Here is a 27,705-nt window from a genome sequence, read left to right on the forward strand (position 1 = left end):
ATCCCTGAGATAGTATAGCCAAAGTGAATAACTAAAAAAAAATGTCTTTATGTAAGTTTGAACAAATCCCTATCTGCACTTTCATGTTGACTTCAGTATATGTAAAAAAGACAATGGTTGGATCACTATCATTTAAGCCGGCCAGTAGTAAATCCTGAATCAGAATATTAGCCCATTGGAATGTAAACCACACGAGCAAAGATTTTTCTTACAGTGCTCTATTCCCTGACACTAAGTAGATCCTGCATCCTAATTTATTGAATTATTTAATTTAGAGCATCCTCAATTCTCAAACAATTGTGAGTTATTGGTATCTATTTTGTTAGAAGCGTCAGGAAGCATTCTAAGTTAGCTTCCAGTCTCAGAGTGAGTTTGGTTTCTGCATGATTTCCATGCATGTCCTGTATGCTGTCCCCTTGGCAATCATTATAGCAAGGGTTTTCCATATCATAGCAAGGATTTTCTTTGTTTTTAGTATGAATTGTTAAAGAGCTTTTCGATAGAGCATTGAAGTAAAACCAAGATGTCACTGGGGCCACTTGACCCTTCCCAGTCCTTTGACGATCCTTTGGCAGTGGTGAGGTTGGCATTTTACCCAATCACCTGTGGCTGTAATTGTTTCCTCTGAATTCTTCAATCTCAGTAAGCACTTGCAGCTGTTTTCACATCCCTCAAAATATGAAACAAAGTCTCTACTCCTTGATTTCCCCAAATACCATCCACCCAAAGACATGAAGTAGGACAGAACTTATGAGTGGTTGTATGGCTAGAACACACGTAGTAACTTTTAAATTCAATTGAATACTAAACCTATCTAGTTTCAAAAGTTATTTGGACAATGCTCTTTTTTTCTCCTCCACATTTTCACTTTTTTCCTCCTGTTTGTATGACATCAACCTGGCTTGTTGCTGGACTTCCCAGTCACTGTAAACCCCCTCTATAACTCTTCTTCCTAGTTCACTTGTCCCTGTCTCCAACCTGCTTTACTCCTTCTTAAGCAGAACAGTATGTCTTTCCTTTGTCTCAACATATCCTTGGGGCAACAAAGTTCAGTGTTTAAGTGTGTGAGCTCTGGACTGAGCCCTCATTGGTACTCACCCTCCTCTGCTTTTTATTAGCTATGTGGCCCTAGGAAATTTACTTAACTTTTCTGCGTCCTGATTTCATTTCTTACGTGTTTTTGCAGGAATACAATGAATTGATAAACATAAAGCATCTAGAAAAGTATAGTATGGTAGAAAGTTCTCATTAAATGTTAGTTATTAGTATTATCTTGCTTCAAGGGTTCTCATCCTAAAAGAAAAAAAAGGAAGAAAAGAAAACATTTTAAAAAGTACCCTATCATTGTTTCACTAAACAGAGATAAATATACTCACCACAAGGAATTCAGTAGTCAACATTAAAGTAAAATTATTTCTTCCCGGCTAAAGAAAACAAATTGTAGTTCTTTACTCTAAAACTAGAAGCCATCATACCCTAATTTTGATCATTTGTTTTTCTCTCCAACTATGGAAAGTGATCATCCTACTTTTATTTTTTATGGTGAGTTCACTTTTTTAGATATGCTATGGTATAATTGTGTAGCCTCACTTTTGTTGTAAAAATGTAGCTTCCAGGATTTTGGTGATAACTGAACAGAATAATGATTCCTTTTGCAATTCTTCTAACAATGATTAAGACACCAGACGATACCTCTTAGGCAGAAATTGTTTCATGCTTTTTCTCATTTAAAAAAATTGAATGATATGGGGTGTCACGTGCCAGCTGCCAGCTCCTTTGCCTGCAGTTCCGCTCCCCGCCCGCTCCAACTATGTTCTCCGCCCTCGCCCGCCCTGCCCGCGCCGCTCTCCTCTCCGCCGCAGCTTCAGCACCTCGGCCCAGAACAATGCGAACGTAGCGGTGCTAGGGGCTTCGGGAGGAATCGGGCAGCCCTTTGCACTTCTTCTCCTCAAGAGCAGTCCCTCGGTGAGCCGCCTGACCCTCTACGATACTGCTCATACGCCCGGAGTGGCCGCAGATCTGAGCCACATCCAGACCAGAGCAAAGGTGAAAGGCTACCTCGGACCTGAGCAGCTGCCGCATTGCCTGAAAGGCTGCGATGTGGTGGTTATTCCAGCAGGAGTCCCGAGAAAACCAGGCATGACCTGGGATGACCTGTTCAACACCAATGCCTCCACTGTGGCCACCCTGTCTGCTGCCTGCGCCCAGCATTGCCCCGAGGCCGTCATCATTTCCAATCCGGTGAACTCCACCATCCCAATTGCAACGGAAGTTTTCAAGAAACACAGGTCTACAACCCCAATAAAATCTTCGGGGTGATGACCCTGGACATTGTCAGAGCCAACACTTTCATTGCGGAACTGAAGGGTTTGGATCCCACTCGAGTCAATGTTCCTGTCATTGGTGGCCATGCTGGGAAGACCATCATCCCCCTGATCTCGCAGTGCACTGCCCAGGTGGACCTTCCCCAGGACCAGCTAACAGCCATGACTGGGCGGATCCAGGAGGCCGGCACCGAGGTGGTGAAGGCCAACACTGGAGCAGCCTCAGCCACCCTGTCCATGGCGTGCACTGGAACCCAGTTTGTCTTCTCCCTTGTGGGTGCGATGAACGGAAAGGAAGGAGTTGTGGAGTCTTCCTTTGTTAAGTCCCCAGAAGCAGACTGTGCCTATTTCTCCACCCTGTTACTGAGCTGAAGGCCTCCATCAAGAAGGGAGAGGAGTTCGTGAAGAACATGAAATGAGAGGGGCAGCCAACAAATAGTCCCTTTCCCTAACTTATGAAGGCATCATGTCCCTGTAAAGCCATCTCCTTCCCCCTGTGTTTGAGTTGCGTTAACCACGAGTGTCATATTAGTGTCGCCATCCCTTCCAAATCACCGGTCTGTCTGTGGGCGCATCAATAAAAGCAGGCTTTGATTTTCAAAAAAAAAAAAAAAGAAAAAGAAAAAATTGAATGATATGGATTCTCAGAGGGGGAGATTCAATGAATGATAGATTTTTTTAGAGATGGAATATAACTTTGGATAATACAGTATATCTCCCTACATTTTGACAATAAAGACTTTGTGCCCATTTAGTTAGATGACTTGAAGAGAGTCTTGTGTCTCAATGTCAGGATTGGAGCCAAGCAACTCTAAATACTACTATTCCTGCACTCTTCCATGTTGGTGTTAGCATAACTCTAGAATAAAATTCAACATCAGTAGTGTTTTGAATCAGCATAGAAAAAACAATTGTTTTCATACTTCTTTCAAGGTGAATGGTCAACAATAATGTGGATTCATCACTTATTTGAATGTTAAGTGAGTCACACCACATTGGTTTAAGCCCTAATCAAAGAAGATTATCTTTAAGGGTAAGATAGACATCTTTGTATCTCCTATATTCTCTTTTATTTTCTTATACTAGGATCTTACACAGCTCTCAGTCTACTTCTTGTTGAAAACAGTCTACTGTTGCATTCATTTATGTAATATATTCCAAAGTATTTTAATATATTAACTTCTTTTTAGTCAGCATATCAGACACAATCCCTGGTTTTGAAGACCTTAACCAGTCAACTGAAAATAATGGGTGTGAAATGGACACAAGAGGGCAAATAATCAACAAGTACATCATCAGTGTCAACTGAACAGAAATTTCTGCTCTCAGAAATTTCATAAATTCGAATGTGTTCACGTCAAGCCAAGGTGAATAGAGTAGTTGGCTTGGCTGGCTTAATGATAGCTAACAGGTGAATGAATATTTTGTTAAAGGTTTGAAGGAGGTGGTTAGGAGTTTGTGCTTCTGGATAAGACATGGTCTTGTAGATCATTCTAAGGGTGGAGAATAGCATAACCTCAATTTTGGCAAGCTGGGTTTTTGGTTGGGATATTGAAGTTCACATGAGGAGAAAGAATTATTGAATTTTAGGGGTGAACTGATATGGGGGCTGGAACTGTTTGTGGAGGAACTTAAAAACCATACTCAGCAAAGTCTGCATTTAATTTTATGATTTAATATGCTTTGCTTTTTACTCTCTTTTAGCAAGACCTTCCTTCATAAACTGAAAATAACTCATGAATGAATTATAACCAGTATCTCTTCATGTTTTAGAAGCTCCATGAATTTATAATGAATTCTATTCTTTGTATTCTCTGTTTGAGTGATGAAAGGGTCAGAAGCACAATTTATAGGTTAAATGATATTAGAGAACTATGCATTGTATGACATATTTCATTAAAGCAGAGGCTATGAGCTGGGTCTTTAACAACTAGGAATTTCACACATCTGACCAGCAATCTTGTTCATAATTACTTTTATAATTGCTAAAAATAAGAAAAAAAAGAACTGGGTGCATGCATTTTCTTTAAATTTTTACACCTGTAGTTTCTATTCAGATTGGATTTTAGGTGTAAGGAGATACTATGTCATATAAAATATAAAGTGTAATGATTACTTCTGTAATGCTTTAATGCTTATATAAAGTATAAGTTTGTCTATATGTGTTCTGAAAGTATACAGTATCATAGTAGCAATGTACTAAAATTAGAATTGAAATTCTTTTAAGGATTTATCTTTGTTAGGAGTAGAAAAGGTTAGTTACAAATGATTCTAAGAAAATTAAAAAGCAGATTGTATCCCTTGCTTCTCATTAAAAGGTTAATTGTTCCCATTTGAAAACTTGGCTTAAAATCTCCCTGCTCATAAAATATATAAGTATTTAAAGTAAAAATGTAATGTAATATGTAATGTGCAATTATAATATGATAAGAGAGGCATGTATATGGATATATCCAATGGATGATATTAGTAACTAACAGTAAGTCAGTTTTTAAGATTTTTATTTATATTTTTGAGACAGAGAGAGAGAGCACAAGCAGGGGGAGCGGCAGGCAGAAAGAGAGGGAGAAGCAGGCTCCCCACTGAGCAGGGAGCCCCATGGGGGACTCGATCCCAGGACCCTGGGATTATGACCTGAGCCGAAGGCAGAGGCTCAACTGACTGAGCCACCCAGGTGCCCCATAACAATAAGTCAGTTTAAAAAAACAATCCAGACATCTTTCCATTTGCCCTTCTGGATCCATGAGATTTCATGGGAGCCTAGTTTAGTATACACAAAACTGTGATGGAAATAAAGAACAAGGCAAGACAATGTATAATTAAGTGATAAATGGCACTGCCTGAAGTGCTGTTAGAGTTTAGCAGAAGTACATATCGCCTTTAAGAAACATAGAGATTTTCCAGATTTTGTAACACTCATTTTATTCATTTTAATCAATGGCCAAAAGGAAGTTTCAGACCCAAGAATGATAAACTGCTATTTGAAGGGCCGTTCGAAGATAAGAAAACTGGTAAATTATCCACATAATGATAGTTTAAAAAGCCAATAATTTATTTAAATATGTAATGACCTATTTGATGATGAACACTTTTTTCTGCTCTTTACTAAACAAGATAATGATATTTTAATTTCTTTATGGTAATACATAACACTTAAAAAAATCATATTGAATAGCTTCCTTTTTTAGATACAGTTAAATGTACTAAGTCCTCAAAACAGTGGGTGGCTTGAGCCTTGAGATTTAAAGCAGGCCTACAAATCTGTAGAAATAACAACAACAAGATAGTGAAATGAGGGGGTTCACAATTGTTAATAATTTTTCAAATTTTATGTAATTACTGAATGAAACAATCCCATTGATTTATACCTTCCCCTTTTCATTGGATACCATTCTATGAGAGATAAATTGTCACTATTTACATTTTTTACTGAATTCCTGTTTTCTGCTACCTCTCAACAAAATACATGCAGTGTGGCTGAAATACAGTGGAAAGGTTTGATGCTTCTATACATAAGACCTGAATCCTCCCTGTATCACCTTCCTGCTGTGGTCATTACCAAGTACTTTGCAGTCTTCAGTTCTTGTATTCCCATCCCTTTCCCTTCCTTCCATCCTCCTTCCCTCCCTCCCTTCATTCCTCCGTTCCTTCTATCTTTCCTTCATTTTCCTTTCAATCCATAGAGGGAAAGTGTCTAAAAATGACAACAATAGCAACAACAAGAAATCAAATCTTAAATACTTGCGCTCTAAATTGCTAAAAGTTGGGTATGATTTTAAAAATATTTAAACTCAATTTTTGGCTTTTTATGCAAATATTTAAGTGTCCTATAGGTCCAAAGTGACTAAATACCTTCTGTGATTACCTTGGTATAAGCTAAATCAGTGTTATTTCTTCCTAGCCTTTTCTTCCAAGCTTGAATAAAAGTCATAGAAAATGGTTTTATAGAAAGTATCTGATTAGCATAATAATTTCATAGGGTAGAAATATAATGATTGGATTATTTCAAATACATAACCTATTTCTAGAAAGTAGAGCCCACTTCCTGTTCTTGGATAAGATAATAATTTTCTAGTGGATGTGGCATGAATAGAAAAGGCAGTAGGCTGACAGAAATCCACAGTTATGATTTCTGCTGTTCGGTGCAAGGTCAATGGTTAATTAAGTCACCATCGGTGGAAATTTGATCATGGATGAGGTCTTCAACTTTGCCTGTATTACTGAGCTCTCACTAGATGACTCAGCTAAGTCATTATATTAACTTTGCTTCCTCCAGATAGGTACATGATTCAGACTAGATTGACAGGGGGTTTAGGTTGTGATGCTGTAATATTACTTTCTAGATACCATCACGCATTTCAGAAAACACACATTTGCCTGTGAACGAGGATTTAATTTTAAAGGTTTTGTCATGCAAATTAACTACATAATGTTATGATGGTTTAGATTGGCTAGGATCTTATGGGTGCCTTTATTCACTGACTCATTAAATAATTCATTCATCCATTTCCACAAATACTCATGGAGTATCTCCGGTGTGCTAAGTGCTGTGTTGGGTACTGGAGTTAAGAAGGAGATGATAAAGAACAGCATGAGCCTTGACATCACCTGAGTCCTTCAAACTCCTCAGTTCACCGCAAGGTTAACTGAAGCCCAGAACACTTAACTGACTTTCTTAAAGTTCAGAGTTAGTTAATGGCCAAGCCAGGACTAGAATCTCAGTCTCTAAACTACCACCCTGCTTGGCACTTACCGTAACTATGAAGCTTTTTAATTTTTTTCCCTATAAATTCACATAAGCATGGTGTAGTATGATTGAGCATCATAGATTTGTATCAGCACTTAAATATATATAAGTTAAACAACAGATGCCAAAGAAAACTCAGGTGGATTTAGATGCGGGTAGTGTATATCACAGCCCAAGAAAAGTTTTTCCACTTTAGAGCAAGAATATCTTTGTCTAGATTTGTATCTTTACATTTGTGTACATTTATATCTTCATTCTGTGAATTTGTCCATAAATAACCCTCTCTCTCTTTCCTCTAAAGTGTACTTTATGCCACATTTTCTGTGTTACAAGCAGGTATGTGAGAAGGAAAACAAATGGCACTTTTACTCACATTACAACTATGGGATATTTGTTGTCCTCTGACAAAAGCTAAATACATATTCATGGAATCCTACAAATGTAGTGGAAATTCCATCTTTGTCTCTAGGCTGCCTTCAACTAGGTCACACGATGCAGTTAGGGATATATATTGGTTCTTATATGTCTACTGGGAGAAATCCATTTCTGGAGGTTGGGCTGGGAAACAGTTTAGGTTGTGGTTTATGTATATTTATAGTGCCTACATGTACTCTCTTGCTGTCCCCCGGTGTGAATTGTTGTATTGTTTCATTTTGACAGTATTGGATGAGGCACAACATTTTAACCTCTTTTCTCTTGTAATTATATAAACATGTACACTGTACACAGTGACCTGGGAATGCTGATCAGAACATCTGTTATGATAAACGGAACGGAGAATGAAAGTTGATTTTTGCATTGTAAAGTACTAAAAGTCACTCTGCTGATCTGTGGCTTTATGCAAATCAGAGTGTTTGAAAATGTTGCTAAACCTGTCATTCTTTAACTTACCAGAGGTAGAAAGACAGCTTGTTTTTTATTGTTCTCGCATAGTGTCTGCCCAGTTAGGGAGTTATCTGTCTTTCTTGGAAACAATTAAGTTAACCTTTATAGCAAGTTGGGTAGCAGTTTAAGTACTCTAGATCCTGCAGGAAAGCGCCAGCTTAGAATAACCAATAATGTCCGGATAACCTCAGGACCTCAGCAAAGGTTCTTCAGTATGCAATCAGCATCAATTCCATCTGTCCTTGGTAAATTTTGGGCTAAGGAGCCAAGAGCCATGGGGTAAGAATGGATAAAATGAATATTACTTATCATTCTTCTCCCAAAATGAATGATTAGTTGCAGACCCTAGATCCAGGAGCAGATGATGAGCTCACCTTGCATGAGAACCTCTGCCCATTCTTCTGATTTCTTGCAAACCCTCTTCACTGCAGCATGATAGCGAATCTCAGGAGAGTTAGCAGTGACCTTTCCCGTTATTGGCGTGACTGCAAGCAGAAGACATTTTTACATACTATTTTAGAATTACTTTTCATGTATTCATTGATTTTTAAATAAATAAACAAAATATATACCAACTTATATTTGGTTTCTAATTTAAACAGCAACAATTTTGATTTTTGAGTGGCTTAACACATCTGAGACTTGGGAGAAAATTTTAACCAAGTTACTCACATCTCAGTGAATATTGAAAAGTGGTGTTCTGGGGGTTGATGCTAAAGTGACATTATCTCTGCCTGATCTGAATTGCTTCTCTCAAACTAAGTCATTTTTTTTGTTCAGTTTTCAAGATCATTATTCCATAAAGGTAAAGTGATTCATTTCTTTCTTTCTTTTTTAATTGAAGTATAATTGACACAGAATATTCTATTAGTTTCAGGTGTACATCAAAGTGATTCAGTATTTTTTTATAAATGTATAGGGATCCTCATGATGTCTAGTTGTCATCTGTCACCAATATTATTGACTATATTCCCTATGCTGTACATTACATCCCCATGACTTATTTTTTCTATAACTTTAAGTTTGTACTTCTTAATCTGCTTCATCTATTTTACCCCCCACCTAAGCCCCTCCCTCCTCTGGTAACCAAAAGTTTGTTTCTTGTATGTATGAGTGTTTCTGTTTTTCTTTATTTATTCATCTGTTTCTTTTTTAGATTCCACATGTAAGTGAAATGATATGGTATTTATCTTTTTCCATCTGACTTGTTTCATTTAGCATAATATCCTCTAGGTCTATCCATGTTGTCACAAATGGCAATATTTCATTCTTTTTTTTTTATGGCTATGCAATATTCCATTGTTGGTGTATATAGATAGCACACAATGGCATGCCACATCTTCTTTATTCATCTATCAATGGACATTTAGTTTGCTTCCAATTTTTGATTATTATAAATAATGCTGCAGTGAACATAGGGGTGCATCTATCACTTCTAATTGATGTTTTCATTTTCTTTGGGTCGATAACTAGAAGTGGAGCATATGGTAGTTTTATGTTTAAGTTTTTGAGGAACCTCCATACTGTTTTCCATAGTGACTTCCCCAATTTACATTTCCACTAACAGTGCATGAGGGTTCCCATTTCTCCACATCCTTATCCTAAAATTTGTATGGAGCCATAAAAGATTCTGAATAGCCAAAGCAATCTTGAGAAAGAAGAACAAAGGTGGAGGTATCATGCTTCCTGATTTCAAACTATAGTATAAAGATATAGTAATCAAAACAGTATTGTACTGCCATGAAAACTGACATATAGATCAATAGAATAAGAATAGAGCCAGAAGTAAACCCACACATTTATGGCCAAATAATGTATAACAAAGGAGAAAAAAATATACAGTAAGAAAAAGATGGTCCCTTCAGTAAATGATTTTGGGAAAACTGGACAGCTACATGCAAAAGAATGAAACTAGGAAACTACCTTACACCATATACAAAAATAAATTTAAAATGGATTAAATGCTTGAATGTGAGACCTCAAACTGTAAAGCTCTTAGAAGAAAACATGGGCAGCTCTTTTACAGCAGTTTTAGCAATATATTTTTGGACCAGTCTCCTGGTGGCAAGGCCACAAAAGCTGAAATAAACAAATGGGATTATCCCAAACTAAAGTGGTTCATTTCTATAGTGATGAGCTAAATTTGCTGAATCTATATTTAGATATTTCCCTAAGATTGGAAACATTCTCCCTTTTGCTTGGGTTCTATGTATACTAAGAATCTAAAATCATATATAATGTTCTGTCCCAAATTACTCTATCATCAAAAACTGTTTTCTGCCTGTAAAGGTATCTCAGATCCATAAAATTCTTTTTACTTCAAGAAGTTTAGAAAATAGTAATTATCTATAATTCAGTTATTCATAACTGTCCTCCATTAATACTTTGATGTCTATCATTTCATACATATTTCTATATATGTATATTTATTTTATATTTATATATCTATAAATAAATATTTAGACATAACTAAAATGAAATAGCTAAGTTTTATTGAAATTGCACTGTTGTTCTAAGACTTTTAACTTATTCTTGGGGCGCCTGGGTGGCTCAGTTGGTTAAGCGGCTGCCTTCGGCTCAGGTCATAATCCCAGGGTCCTGGGATCGAGCCCTGTGTTGGGCTCCTTCCTCAGCGGGAAGCCTGCTTCTGCCTCTCCCTCTGCCTGCCGTTCCCCCTGCTTGTTTTCTCTATCTTTGTCAAATAAATAAATAAAACCTTAAAAAAAAAAGAATTTTAACTTATTCTTTTATTTAACCTTCACAACAATCCTATGAAGTTGGTACTTGGTAATACAAATAACTTGGTATTTTCTCCCATAGGAAACTGAGGTATAAAAAATTAAGTGATTTCTTTAAGGCTGCTCAGCATAAAGGCTGAAGTGGACTATGAGCTCAAGCAGGCTGACTTCAGAGACCTTTTTTTTTAAGTTTTTATTTTAATTCCAGTGAGTCAACGTACAGTGTTATATTAGTTTTGGGTGTACAATATAGTGATTCAACAACAGATCTTATTCTTAACCACTACACAATATTGTCTCTTAAAAAATGCTGATTTTGACCTGCTATTTCATTAGCAATTTATTTTGAATATTTTTACATGATAATAAATGTACATCTATGCAACTATTTTAATAATTGCACACTCTTCCAGTGGTTTACAATGCTATATAGAACCAACCCCCAGGTGATACACATTTAGATTGTTTTTATTTTGTTTCATTATTAAAAATAGTACTGCTAGAAATGTCTTTGAACATGCATAATTTTTAGTATAATTTGTCTAACTCTTCAACATCTATGTAGTGACAGACAGCTAAAAGGTGGGAATTCAACATGGGGCAAATTCACAAGAGTTTATAGGCTAATTATTCTCACTAATGAATTTTAGGAGCATTTTTTTAAATAAAGGGGTTTTTTGATTACAGATCTACAGTTTACTCTCAGGAGCTCTTTATGAGTAGTATCAGTTTTAAATGAAAATCTGTTGTGTGTGTGTGCACATGTGTATGTACTCTCCACCCTAAACACACAGAGACTGATAATCTACAACTGGGTCATTTCACTTGACTATAGGATAGACTCAGTTAGGTTGTGTCTACACAGAGTCAGTGTAAACATTTTTGCCAATGACCTATTGCTTTGTTTCATAGTGTTAGGACACTGTATTTTTCTTCCCACCTTTATCTCTGGATTAACTACTTGGTCATTTAAGTTTTCTTTAGCTCTTGCTTATGTATGAGTCTCTGTAGGTGTATACCACTTTTGCATGCACACTCACATGTACATTAGTTCTATATTAGATCTCTACTGGCTTAGCCACATTATCGCATTTAAAATTTCCACATGCTTGTTTGAATTAGATGTTTGGAAAAGGAAAGCTACTAACTTTAACACTTTATTTATATATTTACAGTTTCCATGACAAACAGTTTTCTACAATATTTTCTTTTCACACCTGTTCTGGATTCTTTCAGTTTTTAAATTTCTCAGCAAATAATATCCATTATTGAATCTTAAAACTAGTTCTGAAGAGTAGGAATTTTTGCATAAATTCCAATTAGCCTTAAAGATAAAGTCCCCTATTTTACAGACTGTTCCAATTATAAAAATAACTCATAATACTTTGTATTTTACAAAAGGCTTTAGCAAATAAGTTAGGCTTTCTGGATTGCTGTGAAGAAAAATACAGAGGAAGGGACACAGTCTGACCCACATGATTCTCTTAGTTGCCTGGGAAAAGAAAAATAGATAATGGTAATTTGATCAATTTCTACAATATTTATTTTTATTGATATAAAAATATTATAATTTCCTTCCTTTTTTTTTGAGAGAAAGAGCTCACACAAGTGGGGGAGGGGCAAAGGGAGAGGGAGAGAGAATCTTAAGCAACCTCCATACTCAGCATGGAGCCCAATGCGGAGCTTGATCTCAGGACCTGAGGTCATGACCTGAGCCAAAATCAAGAGTCCGATGCTTAACCAACTGAGCCACTCAGATGCCCCTCCTTCCATTTATTTTGTATTAATACTTGCAACATTGTCGTATTCCCTCCCCATACTAGTGGTTTAATCTTCAAACATTCATTAGACACACAAAGTATGCCAGGTACCAAATTAAGTCCAACAAGTGAGAGATGAATAAGTTATCTTCTCTGTCCTCAAAGGGTTTTCAGAGGAATTCTGCATGGTAATAGAAGGTTATGCCAGGGATGCTGTTAGAAGTACCAAGAAATAGGAATGAAAAAGTTTTTAAGTGGAAGGCATGAAATCTGTCTGGGGAATTTGTGGATAGGTAGGCTTCACCAAGGAGATGATGACATATTATTAATAATCACATGAATGCTAACCTTTTTAGCAATCTCAAAATACTTTATGTCTGATTAATACTACAATTGTTAAAAAGGTCAAACAAAATTTTTTTTCTATCTTAAATTTTTTTTTTCATTTTTTAATTTAAATTCAATTAATTAATATATAATATGCTATTAGTTTCAGAGCTGGAGGTCAGTGATTCATCAGTCTTTTTTTTTTTTTTAAGATTTTATTTATTTATTTGTGAGAGAGACGATGAGAGAGAGCACATGAGAGGAGGGAGGGTCAGAGGGAGAAGCAGACTCCCTGCCGAGCAGGGAGCTCGATGCAGGACTCGATCTAGGGACTCCGGGATCATGACCTGAGCTGAAGGCAGTCGCTTAACCAACTGAGCCACCCAGGCGCCCTCATCAGTCTTATATAATAGCCAGTGCTCATTACATCAGGTGCCCTCCTTATTGTCTATCACCCAGTTACCCCATCCCCCCACCTCCCTCCCTTCCAGCAACCCTCAATTTGTTTCCTGTGATTAAGAATCTCTTACGGTTTTTCTCTCTCTCTGGTTTTGTCTTGTTTTATTTTTTCCTCTCTTGCCCTATGATCTTCTGTTCTGTTTCTTAAATTTCACATATCAGTGAGATCATAAGATAATTGTCTTTCTCTGATTGACTTATTTAACATAGCATTATACCCTCTAGTTCCATCCACGTCATTGCAAATGGCAAGATTTCATTTTTTTGATGGCTGAGTAGTATTCCTTTGTGTATATATATACCACATCTTCTTTATCCATTCATCTGTCGATGGACATCTGGGCTCTTTCCATAGTTTAGCTATTGTGGACTTTGCTGCTATAAACATTGGCGTGCATGTGCCCCTTCAGATAACTATGTTTGTATCTTTGGGGTAAATACCCAGTAGGGCAATTGTTGGGTCATAGGGTAGCTGTATTTTCAACTTTTTGAGGAACCTTCATACTGTTTTCCAGAGTGGCTGCACTAGCTTGCGTTCCCACCAACAGTGTAAGAGGGTTCCCCTTTCTCTGCATCCTCACCAACATCTGTCATTTCCTGACTTGTTAATTTTATCCATTCTGACTTGTATGAGGTGGTATCTATCGTGGTTTTGATTTGTATTTCCTTGGTGCCAGTGATGTTGAGTATTTTTTCATGTGTCTGTTCACCATTTGTATGTCTTCTTTGGAGAAATGTCTGCCCAATTTTTGATTGGATTATTAAAGAAAAATATTTTTAAGGGTTTTAAGAAAACTTGCCTAAAAAGAGGTGAAAGTAAACAGTTACTTTTTTTATTTCCCTTTATCTCCTTAGTTAAAACAAAATAATAAACACACAAAAATACACAGCTCATATATGATAGTTAATTGTCCAACTAATAGCATAATAGTTTTAAAAGAAATTCTGCAAAATAATTATATAAGAGGGAATTAAAAGACTTTCTTGAAGTAATAGTCCATATAAGTAATATAAATTCTATTGTATATAATATCAAATTACATTTTTAAGCTGCTTTATGGATTACACTATTGCTATTAAATTGATTTCTGATTTTTTAAAATATCAATTTTCTAACCATCTTTTTAATTACTCTTTCTGGATTAAAACTTAAGAAATTTACCCTCCTAACATCTTTGCATAGCTCTTTGCAAACTCAAAATGTATTTCCATCTATATTTTTATTAATTTTTTTTATTATTATGTTATGTTAATCACCATACATTACATCATTAGTTTTTGATGCAGTGTTCCATGATTCATTGTTTGCGTATAACACCCAGTGCTCCATGCAAATTAAACTCAGTAATATTTGGACACATGGTTTCTCAAATCTATATATTTTTTGGAAACTAATGTTAGGGTGTTAAAGAGTGTGCCATATTTGCAGGAGATTGGCAATTAACCACATTTTAAATTCTGACATAATCAGTGATGCTCCCAATTTACTTTGCAGTTCTTAAGCCGTCTTAGAATTATGAAAATTTTCTGACTCTTGGATCTTCAAGATCATTTCACCTATTCCCTATATTTTGCAGAAGAAGAAAACAGAGGTCTGGATTGTGAAGGGATTTGCTCATTCAATCACTTTTTGCCTTTTCTTTTTATTTAGCTGACCTATTTTTTAAAAATCAATATAATTAAAATGTGTGCTCTTGGCCTCAAATAGTTGGTGTTATTTATACTGTTTATATGGTGATTATTCATGTGGCTGCCTTCCCTGTTATCTCAGTTTGATCTGTCCTATTTATATCTTGATATTATTCAAGCATCTGCCTTCCCAATCAGTATGCATTCCTTCTAGGTCTTAAATTGCTAACATTTAAGTACCCATTTCCCAATTTTCCTCACAGTATGTAGTGCATCTGCTTTAAAAGTAATATTATTTGAATGTGTATCTCCATGGTTCTCTCTATGATTTCAAGGGTCCGTTTGTAGAAGGAAAAACCAACCCCTATTTTCTATCCACTGGCAAAAAATATGTTGGAAACAGTAGGAGGTTTGTAAAGTTAAAAGCTTATTTATTTTTATAATAAGAAAGCACATTTACATGCCTGAGCACAACCAATCTTTGTTTAGTGGGACTATGACATTATTTCCTACAACTTGATTTTGGTTTATATAATGCCTTCTAACAGGTAGATATTCTTTATTTTAGACTGCATCAGCAGCTCCCTTTTTCCAAATGCCCAGCACAAGTTTGAGTTGCACGGAATAGGATAGATGGAGGAGGAGGAGGTATACAAGAGTAGCTTTCATACCTTTTATAGATGAAGAATTTCAGAGTGCTAGAACTTCAAAAAATTCCAGGACATTCTACAGACAAAATTTTCATTAGTCACATGTTTGTATAGTATTTAGTTTACTTGAAATATTGACAAAGCTGCTAGTTTGTATGTTTGGATGAGACTTAGTAACATTAGAGTGAAGAACATTATTGTTACTAGAAATATGGTTCAAAATACTGGAGTCAGTCTATTCATTAAATTAGAATTACCTGTTGCTTCATGGCTGAGGGGATTCAAAAGCAAGTGGGAAGAACAGGAGGTATCTCTCAGTATACAGTAGAGATGGGTCACTACTTCTCTCCTTGGAAAATTCATGCCTTATACTATGTGCTTCCCACACAATCCCCCTTTGGGGAGCTGTGACCTGCTAATTCATTTTTTTCAAGGTGTGTCAGTCAACCAGGTCCATGTGCACATGAGATTTTCTACCTGCATATACCTAGGTCACTAGGATGGCATCCATCAAATTCACACAAAATAAGCTTCAGAATGTTAGTCATACTTCATATCAATATAAAACTTTAAGACTCTTTTTCAAAGTGCTTACCATTCAGAAAAAGGAAAGTTGCTGAGAAAATAACCAGAGATTGAAAACAGAGTGGCAGTATTACTTAACAGGAAGCAGTACAGCATAGTGATTAAAAGATGGGGCCTGGATTATGGTCTCCTGTGTCCTAATCCAGCATCCATCACTTACTGACTGTGTAACTGTCCTAAGGCAAGATACTTAGGGTGCTGAACCAGCTCCGAGATCTTGCTGAAGCAGAACACAATAGACTCTAAAGCAAGTTATTTGGCCTAAGAATTAAACTGCCTTAGAGACCATGGAGCATAAAGGAGCAAAGCAATTCATAGACTCAACAATGCAGACAACTTAAATGTCAGAGTTATATTCAGAATTAAAATATAAAATATTATAACAATGGGAAATACATTAATTAAAGAAAATATGGTTCAATTACATTTTTGATGACTTTCTATTAATGTTTGTAAAATATTTATCTCAATGCCTGATAGAGAGTGTGCTCTCAGTAAATGTTGACTATTAGAAGATTTCATTCTTCAGAGTGAGCTCAAATTTAACATGTTTCATATTGATTTAAATTTCTTAAGCTTCAGAGTGCAGAAGTATACATTATGATGTTTGGAAGTGATCTGGAACTGAGGGAATGCAAATCAGAGACACAACTTAGGTGGGGGTTGGGGCCAGTGAGGAATGTCTTCCCAGAAAAAGTGACTATGCCGAAGGCTAATGATATATTAGGGGAGAGAGAAAGTTGCAGATGTGTGTGTCAATGTGTGTGTGTCTTGTTTGCATGTGTATCTGTGGTAGGAACTAGGTTCCTGGGCAGAGGAACATCACTTGGAAGGAATGGTGGCATTTGATTCTGGTTCACTCAGGGAAAGGTAGGTGGTTTAATACGCTGTGGCACTGGGAATGTGGGAATGGCAAGAAAGGAACCCGGAGAGAGAGGCTGAAGATAGACTGTGGAGAACTTTGTAAATGGCACGAGGCTTAAAAATTAGGCAGTTATTGAAATATCTTAAGGAATTAAATGACAAGATTAAAGTTGCATTTTAGAAATATTACTTCAGTTGCAGAAGAAAGCCAGAGTAGGGAGAAGTCTGAAAAATCCAGTGCAGATGCATTATTACAGCATGGAAGATGTAGTATTTCTGAACTTAGTCAAGCACGTGGAAAGGTTTACAGTGATGTTCCAGCAGAAATGATGGGGACCAATTAACTGTTAGCTAGAATAATTAAGAAGATCATTAGGTAGTTTAATAGTAGAAAAAGCCTCCAGTGGGGTATCCATGGGGTTAGGATCTGAAGTTTTGTCTTTAACTGTATCTTGCTCATCATTTTTATCACTGACTTGGACATAGAAACAAAACTGAATGTGACCATTCACATGGCAAAAGAAAAAGAAACACATTTCCTGTATCTCTATAGTATTAGTAACTTGTCTTGATGCATTAGAATGTTGAATAAACTAATATTAATAAAGAGTTGATAAGATCAGAATCCAAATAGTCTTCATTAGAAAATTAGACAAGCAATAAATAGATGATATTTATCCGAGACATATATGAAAAACTAAAAAAAAAATAGTGCATTAGAAACAGACATTTTTAACAATAAGCTTAAGATGAATCAACATTATGATATTGTATTCTAAAAAGAATCTATTTATATTATGTATACAACATGAGTTTAGGAAATTGACAGCCGCATTGCATTTTGCTTTGCTTGGACCCACTTGGAATATGGCTAAAAAATTGACCCACAATGAGCTGTGGATACACTGGAGTATTTTCAGAGAAAAAATAACTAGAAAAATGAAAGATCAGAATACTCATGTGATAAGCAAAAGATTTGAAAGTTTTAACCTGGAAAAAAATACAGTAGGAAAATGGTATCTGTTTTCAAATTCTGGATGATGACCGTATGAAAGTTGGACTTAAGTTTATTCTAATCAGAGCAAATGGGGCACCTGGGTGGCTCAGATGGTTAAGCGTCTGCCTTCGGCTCAAGTCATGATCTCAGGGTCCTGGGATCGAGTCCCGCATCAGGCTCCCTGCTCCTTGGGAGCCTGCTTCTCCCTCTGCCTTTCTCTCTCGCTCTGTCTCTCATGAATAAAAAAACAAAACAAAACAAAACAAAACAAAAACTTTAATCAGAGCAAATGGTTAGAAGGGTCAGAGAAGCAGATGATGGGTAAATATGGAGAAGAACTTGGTGCTAGAGCTTTCCCAGGAAGTAAGAGAAAACTTTAAATGGCAGCAAATTTGCCATTCCTGGAGACCCATATGTAATAGTAGAAGCAATCTAAGTACCCAAAGGATGGGTAGACCAAATGATTTCTTCATTATGTCATTCTTAGACTCCTCTCTCTATTACACTTACAATAATAGCACAATTTTAGTATACAGTATTTTTATAAATGCTTGCAGATTAATTTAATGGTCTTTTTGAGAAATCTGTTAAAAACATGCAGTAATAAAAAATGGTAAGTATAGAAGTTTTATTTCTTCCCTCTGCCCAAACTTTTATTATGAACTTTAAAAATACACAGATAATATCAGATGGTAGCATATATGCTCATATACTTATCACCTTGATTAAATAATTAACATTTTTCCATCTTTGTTTTTATGACACCCAAACACTTCATCATGAATCTCCTAAGAACAAGAGTATTTTCTTATGCAACCACTATAGCATCATTTTGCCTAAGGAAAAAAAGAAATAATTCCCTAATGCCATTTAATATCTAGGGCATTTTTAAAAATAGCCTTTCATATTTACAAAGAAGCATGAAGATTTTATCCTTTGGATAAGGATTTGTACAAAATTAAAGTGAAGAGAACATGTTTTGCATTTATTTAGATAGAAAATAAGATTATAACAGTTGGTGGAAGAAAAACTAGCATATCTTCTGAGAGAATATCATGTTACTCATAGCATTGATTTCTTTATTAAATTAAACATCTGTAAAATGCTGATTTTTACCTACTTTAAGAAAGGACATATTTGAACAGTCTCAGAAGTTAGATGTGATGTTGGTTGGCACATCTGTCACAGGTTTATGAGTCATAAAATCCTCAGGAGTAGTTAAAATAGGTCTAAAAGAGAAAAGATTTGGATAGGCTTCAGTAGTTAGCTAATATAAAACTTTTATTTCAGGTCTTGCTTAATATTGCTTTTCTGTGATGGGGAAAGTTTCAGTGTTTGAAGTTTTGTGTAAACAAGGGATTCCTTGCCATTTGTTCTTTCATATCTACAAAACAAGGTTGGGCAAATAGACCTGTGGAAAGGAAGGCTATTCTCCTCTGTTTCTTTTCTTCTTTCTTTATCAAGCTTATTATAGAGTGATGAGAACTATTAACTTTTACAATAAGCTTGGAGAAAGAACTGCAGGCATTTTATTGTTTGATATAGAGGTTATGTGAGATGTGGTGTCTCTTTCTGGATTAAACCACACACACACAAAACAACTAAACAAAAAAAATAAAGCTGTGAGAATGATTATCACAGCTGATTTCTTTTTTAATTTCAAAAAGCCAAAGGTAAGTATAAGAGAGCGGTGAAGTGTTGCTTGTATCCAGTAGAGAATAGGGAATTTGATGATAATGAGAAAATAGGCTTTAGGTTCTTGAAAATGCGAAATTGGGTGAATCTTGGTGCAAGTCTCAGGAAAGCCCATAATTATAAGTTACTAAGATGCTGCTGTAGGATCATATAGTTCTTCTGTGTTTATTACTTTGGGATGTACTTTACTCACAAAACATGATCTGTGAACTCCTTAGGGTAGCAATTCTGTCTTCATGTACCACATGCTTATGAAGTGCTACATGCAATTCTGACACTTCATAATAAAATTAATAAGTCTAGAAGCACTTTTTATAGGAGGTATGTAGTGCAAACTGAGTATTATTTTTCTCAAGCTATATAAAGAGAAAAAGGCCTGTTCAAAATCATGTGAACAATTATCCTTTGTAGGTTTATGAACAAGTGGACAAAATGCTTTGCCTTTCAATTTTTTTATTAGCAATTTTTAAAGCCAAAGATATACGTTTAGGAAAAAAAACAGCTGATTTCTTCCTCAGAGAACCAAATTTATAGGCCCTTATTTTCTACTTCACAAAGAAAATAGATAAAATATGTATTCTTTTAGTGTCCTGCCCAACTTCACATCAGCAGATCACAGGTAATTGCCTTTTGCATCAATGAATAAAGTGTCCTCCTCCCCAGGTTTACCTACCATTTCCTTTGGATTTGATCTTCTCTGGTTCCTGAGCCACCTGGCTTCATCAGTAATACCTTCTTTTCTGCCTTTTACCTTTCTCTTTCTATTGTTCTCTCCCTATTATATAAACATGCGGTCTTTCTCATCATAAAAGAAACAAATGCATAAACACCCTGAGATTTCATAGTATCCTCTAGCTACTCTCCTGTTTTCTGCTACCCCTTAATAATAGTCTAGCTTTATTTTCAAACACATTTTATTCATTTTTTAAAAAGTATAAAATTAATACAGATTCATTGTTAACAATTTAAAATGTACAAACAAGGATCGCCTGGTTGGCTCAGTCGGTTAAGTGTCTGACTCTCGATTTTGGCTGGGGTCATGATCTCAGGGTCATGATCCCAGGATCATGAAATGGAGCCCCGTGTCTGGCTCTGGGCTGGGTGTAAAGACTGCTTAGGATTCTCTCCCTCTCCCTCTGCCACTTCCCACTCTCACTCTCTCTCTCCCCCCAAAATAAGTAAGCAAGTAAATAGATAAATACATAAATAAAATGAACAAACAAGTGAAAAGAAGAAAATTTAAGTTAATCAGATGGCTATCATCTGAAATAAACCATACTTAATATTTTGTTATGCATAAGTACATATTGTAACTGCTTATAAAGCATTTTTGTCATCGAATAACTTCTATTGAATTTAAAAATGGCTAGATACCTATTATTTTATTAATTAAATGTACCATAATTTATGTAAATAATTTTCTACCACTGGATGGTTAGAGCATTTCTAATCATATTGTTCTTATGAACAAAGTGAACGTCCTTGAAGCTAAATCACCCACATTTTTCTTCAGGTTACACCCAACAAGTAGAATTAACAGACTTAAGTGTATAATGTTTTTAAAGCCTGATAGATTTAAAGAAAGGTTTTCAAGAAAGTTCATCAATTTATTTTTCTTTTCAGCTGTGCTTTTTCTCTTAACAAATTTAATCTCTAAAAATTCAATTCTTTGTTTTAGTCTTTCCTTTCCTATTTTTGAACATTTTAATATGTTTATTAGTTATTTGCCTATATTACTTATAAATTATCTATTCATATTCATTGCCAATTTTTTCTGTTGCAGTGATCATATTTTTTATTGTTAATATTATTTATATATTGAAGATACTAACTCTTTTGTTAAGATTTTTATTTTTTTATTTGAGAGAGAGAGAGCAAGCACAAGCAGGGGGAGCTGCAGAGGGAGAGGGAGAAGCAGACTCCCTGCTGAGCAGGGAGCCCGATGTGGGGCTCGATCCCAGGACCCTGGGATCATGACCTGAGCTGAAGACAGACGCTCAACTGACTGAGCCACCCAGGCATCCCTCTCTTTTGTTTTTTAATGATATGTTTATATTTAGTTAATATACTTTCATATATCTTGTCTTTAATCATATTTATGTGTTTGATTGTGGATTATTTTTTAAACTTTCAAGTTACATTTAGCAATATTGCCTTTATTTTTACTGCTTGTGCTATCAAACTTAGAAACGCCTTAATGCTTTTATGCAATAGTTTTTTAAAGTAATATTTTATTAAAGGATGACCTATATATACCGAGGGGCACAATTATACAGTAAAGCCTTAATAATACATATCCAAGCACTGAGGTTAAAAAACAGAACATCACCAGCACCTCAGAAGCACATCATGTACCCTCCCTACCGCCACCACTCTTTTTTGAAGTTTTTGAAAAATGAATTCATACAGCAGTATTTTTTTGTGTTTGACTTCTTTCACTCAGTATTTTGTTTATGAGATTCATCTTATATTGTTACATGTGGTTATTGAATACATGATTTTTGATGAACATGCATGCACTTTTTGTTGGGTATATATCCTGGAGTAAAATTTTGGCCACAGGGTTTGTGGATTTTCAATGTTAGAAGACTCTGATGCACAATTTTCAAAGTAGGTTGTACCAGCTTCCAGAGAGACCAGCAATGTATGGGAGGTCTACTTACTCCACATTTTCAACAACACTTGGTACTACTCGTCTTTTTCATTGTAATCATTTGAGTGTATGTAAAATTGTTTTGAACTGTAATTTTTCATTTTTATTGTCCAGATTACTATGAAATTGAACTCTTTTTCGTATGTTTATTGTCTCTTTGAATTTTTTAGGGGGGAGTGATTGTTCAAGTTTTCTACCCACATTTCTATTGATTTGCCTGCCATTTTCTTTTTATAAATATTTTAAAGAGATGAATCTCTTAGACACACACACACACACACATCCTCTGAATTTTTTCTTGAACTGGGAAATTCTTAATTTTAATGTCTGATATATTACATTTCTACCTTACGGTTAATACTTTTTGTCTTTTTTTTTTTTTTTTTAAGAAATCTTTTCCTAGACTGCTTTTCTTTTAACAACATTATTGTTTAAATTTCACATTTAGCCATGTGATTGAAATTACTTTTTAAGGTGTGATTATTGAATTGATCCAGACACATTTATTGAAAATACAATTCTTTTTCTTTGACACTATAATATTATCACTTATATGTCAGTGACTATGTAGGTGAAAGTCTGTTTATGGACTGTATGTTCTATTCTATTTATGTATTTTTTGTTGTTGTTTTCTGTTTTTTAAGAGAGAAAGAGCATGAGCAAGGATGGAAGGGGCAGTGGGAGAGGAAGAGAGTGAATCTTTTTTTTTTTTTAATATTTTATTAATTTATTTGACAGAGAGTGACACAGCGAGAGAGGGAATACAAGCAGGGGGAGTGGGAGAGGGAGAAGCAGGCTTCCCGCCAAGCAGGGAGCCCGATGCGGAACTTGATCCCAGAACCCTGGGACCATGACCTGAGCCCAAGGCAGATGCTTAACGACTGAGCCACCCAGGCACCCCGAAGAGAGAGACTCTTAACCAGGCTCCATGCTCAGCTCCAAGCCCTATGCAGGGCTCGATCTCACCACCCTGAGACCATGACCTACTTCAAAATCAAGAGTTGGACACAACTGACTGAACTACCCAGGCACCCCTCTATTAGTCTACTTTTATACTAATACCAAAATTGAGTAATTTATAATTGAATTAATTATTACAATTCTTGAAATATGGTAATGTAAGTCCTCCAGCTTTTGTTTCTCTTAAGATTGCTTTTACTATTTTAGGCCCTTTGCATTTCTGTATGTATTTTAGTCTGCTGTGGTTTTGACTGGGATTGTACTAAACTATAGATCAATTTGTGGAGAATTAACATCTTTAAAATCTTGAGTTCTTTATTTCATAAATGTTTAGTTAGTTCTTATTTTCTCTCAATAATGTTTTATAGTTTTCACCACAATATTTTGCACATCCTTTGTTATATTTCAGAGTATCTCAAGTTTTTTGATGCTATTGAAAATTATACTTTATAATTTTTTTTATTTTGGTTTGTTGTTGATGTGTAGAAATACCATTTATTTTTGTACATTGATCTATTTTGTACATTGATCTATTTTGTACATTGATTGTACATGAAATCTTGCTAAATCCATTCTTTTAATTCTAATGATTTATCTGTATTATTTTTCTACATATATAATCATTTCGTCTGAGAATAACCATAATTTTGTTTCTTCCCTTTCAAACCTTATTATATTATATTTATTTATTTTAGTTTCATTACTCATTGCACTGAAGAGGACCTTCACTGCAATGCTAAATAAAAGTGGTCATAGTAAGCTCCTTTATGTCATTACCAGTTTTAAGAGGAAAGATTTCAACATTATACCAGTAAGTATGATGTTTGATGTAGGTTATTTATAGATACTGTGTATCTGCTTTCAAGTTTTCTTCTATTCCTAAATTGCTCAGAGTCTTTTTTTTTTAAAGATTTTATTTATTTATTTGACAGACAGAGACACAGAAAGAGAGGGAACACAAGCAGGGGGATTGGGAGAAGCAGCACTCCCGTGGAGCAGGGAGCCCGATGCAGGGCTCAATTCCAGGACCCTGGGATCATGACCTGAGCCGAAGACAGACACTTAACGACTGAGCCACCCAGGCGCCCCTAAATTGCTCAGAGTTTTTAATCATGATTTGAAGTTGAAATTTATCAATGATACTGTCATAACTGTCAAAAGGACTGTTCAGTTTTCTCCATTTTCTGTTAATATTTTAAACTATATAGAATTATTTTTAAATGTTAAGCAATCTTGAATTCCTAAAATAAACCTATTTTTTTCTTTTTAAATTTTTATTTAGATTTCAGTTAGTTAACATACAGTGCAGTTTCAGGTGTACAATGTAGTGATTCAACACTTTCATAGACCACCTGGTGCTCATCACAAGTGTACTCCTTAATCCCCATCACCTATTTCACCCTTCCCCCCACCCATCTGCCCTGTGGTAACCATCAGTTCTCTATAGTTAAGAGTCTGTTTCTTGGTTTACCTCTCTCTCTTCTTTTGTCCCTTTGCTTGTTTGTTTTGTTTCTTAAATTCCACATATCAATGACATCATATGGTATTTGTCTTTCCTTGACTGACTTATTTCCCTTAGCATAATATTCTCTAGCTCTATCCATATCATTGTGAATGGCAAGATTTCATTATTTTTTATGGTTAATATTCCATTGAATACATATATCACATCTTCTTTATCCATTCATTAGTCAGTGGATACTTGGGCTGTTTCCATAATTTGGCTATTATAAATAATGCTGCCATGAATATGGGGGTACATGTATCCCTATGAATTAATATTTTTGTATTCTTTGGGTAAATACCTAATAGTGCAATTGCTGGATCCTAGGGTAGTTCCATTTTTAACTTTTAGAGGAACCTCCATACCCATTTGGTTTTGATGTATTATTGTCTTTATACATTGCTAGATTCAATTTGCTGTATTTTATTTAGGATTTTTGCATCTATATGTTCATGAGGACTTGGTGTGTAACTTTTTTTTTTTTTGTAAGTTCTATCTTCTTATTCTTGATTAGACTTGTTAAAGTTTTATACATTTTGATAATATTTCAAATAACCAAAGTTTGGCTTTGTGTGTGTGTTTTCTATGGTATTTTATTTATTATTTTATTTATTTCTGCTCTGATCTTTATTATTTTTTTCTTCTATTTCCTTTGGATTTGATTTGTTCTTTTTTCTTTCCTAGCTATATGAGATGGAATCTTAGATCATTGAAATTTAGTCTTCTATTTTTTTAATTTTAATTTTGATTTTTAGTCTTAAATTTTCTTTTAAGCATGGACTTAGTTGTATTCTACAAGTTTTAAGTGCCAAATTTTCAGTTTTATTTTGTTCCCCAATTTTGTAATTTCCATTTTGATTTCATTCTTGACCCATGGAATACTTAGGCATATATTCTTTAATTTCTAAATTTGGGATTTCCAAGTTATCTTTTTATTTATTTCTAGTTTAATATCACTGTGGTGAGGGAATATGCTCTGAATTAATTTAATCCTTTTAAATGTGTTGAGATTTAGGATATGGCTTAGCTTATGATCAATTTTGGTAAAGATACACTTGAAAAGAAAAAAATATTTTGTCATTTTGAGGTACTGTGTTTCATCCTTGTTAATTAGGTCAAATATATTTATTTCGTCTAAATTTTAACTGATTTTTTTTTTGTCTGCTTCTTCTATGAGCTACTGAGAGTGGTATTTTAATGTTTCCCACTATGATCTGTATCTCCTCCAATTCTGCAATATGTTGGAGGGTTTGTTTTTTATTATTATTATTAGTGTATGTTGAGTCTGAATTTTATCATTCTTGTGTATTGACTTCTTTATCATTATGATATACGCCCTTTATTCCCTTCAAGTCTACTTTATCTAACATTGGAATAGCTTCACCAGCTTTTATTTGGCTAGTGTGGTTTTAGAACAAGTCTCTGCCTTTTTCCTTATTTTTCACTATTTCTCTTGCAGGTAGCTTACAGTTTTGTGCCTTTTTATCCTGTTGGGTAATCTTAAACTTTAAAATGTGAACCTATTTCATTTACCTTTAATATAATTACTGATACCTTTGTTTTAGATCACTTATACCACTAGTTCTTTTAGTGTTTTCTCTATTTTACTTATGTTTCTCATTCTTTTTGAACAAATAAACTATTTTTATTATGCCACCCTTCCTCTGTTAAATTTTTGATCATATGCTATTTCATTATTTTAGTCTTTATCTTAGGAATTTAAATATGCTTTGTTGCATTATTTATTACAGTCTAGAATAATTATCTTTACCTTCCTACCAATATTGCTAGAACATTAACATTCTTTAATTTTATTTATGCTTTCTTCAACTTTTGTGTTGTTATTAGAATATACTTTGATTTAAACACATTACAGACTTCATAAGATGTTACTGTTCTTGCTCGTTCAGTTAAAATTTATTGATATTCACCCACATATTTACCCTTTCTTTATACTTCATACATTTAAGCAGTGTAGTGGTTCCCTCTGGAATAATTTTTCCTCTGTCTAAGAACTCATTTGTTTAATATTTGTTTTAGTGGAGGTTTATTCGTGATAAATTCTCTCAATTTTGTTATTTTCATTGTTATGATTAAACACCATTGGCAAAAGATATTTGTGTCTCTCCTATATATATAATGAAGTAAAAATGAAACTCTATGTTTTAATAAGTAATTTTTATTTCTAATTACATTTATTAAAATTTCCAGAATAGTAGTAAAAGTGGATATTGTAGACATTCTTATCTTTTTCCTGACATTACTGGGACTTCCTTTCTATTTTACTCTTAAATATAACATTTACTATTAATATGTGATTTTTTTTTAAGATTTTATTTATTTATTTGACACAGAGAGAGAGGAATCACAAGTAGGCAGAGTGGCAGGGAGCGGCAGAGGGAGAAGCAGGCTCCCCACTGAGCAAGGAGCCCGATGTGGGACTCGATCCCAGGACCCTGGGATCATGACCTGAGCCGAAGGCAGACGCTTAACGACTGAGCCACCCAGGTGCCCCTAATATGTGATTTTTATCTTAGTAAAGTTTCATTATGACTCCATTATTTTTTCTAAAAATATTTTCTTAATCAAGAATAATTAGTGATATCTATCAGGTGTCTTTATATCATCTAATATGGTGATTGTACTTTTTACTTCTTTGATCAATTACTATGTTAGATGTTACTAAACTGTCCAAAATTTTAAACAGAATTACAAAAACTCTGTTTGTTTCCCATGTAAGCTTAAGGCACCCACCCAATAGTTTTTGGAAAGTAATTCTTTACTAAATTCTTTTACCTCCCTGTCCATACTTGCCCTCCACAAATCAGGAGTAGTGATCTCTCTTTTTCTTTTTCTTTTTCTTTCTTTCTTTCTTTCTTTCTTTCTTTCTTTCTTTCTTTCTTTCTTTCTTTCTTTCTTTCTTTCTTT

At 34.8% G+C, this 27,705-nt stretch overlaps 1 protein-coding gene and 1 pseudogene across 1 annotated transcript in view; both read left to right on the forward strand.

Annotated features, from left to right (window-relative positions):
- The window catches only part of GRIK2 (glutamate ionotropic receptor kainate type subunit 2), a 668,139-nt gene that overhangs the window by 208,788 nt on the left and 431,646 nt on the right, over positions 1–27,705 (forward strand). The gene's annotated exons all lie outside the window — the stretch shown is intronic.
- Positions 1,811–2,938, forward strand: LOC118001498 (annotated as a pseudogene).

The sequence above is a fragment of the Mirounga leonina genome, unplaced genomic scaffold (genome assembly GCF_011800145.1).
Source record: "Mirounga leonina isolate KUSES-001 unplaced genomic scaffold, KU_Mleo_1.0 Mir_53, whole genome shotgun sequence".
NCBI classification, from domain to species: domain Eukaryota; kingdom Metazoa; phylum Chordata; class Mammalia; order Carnivora; family Phocidae; genus Mirounga; species Mirounga leonina.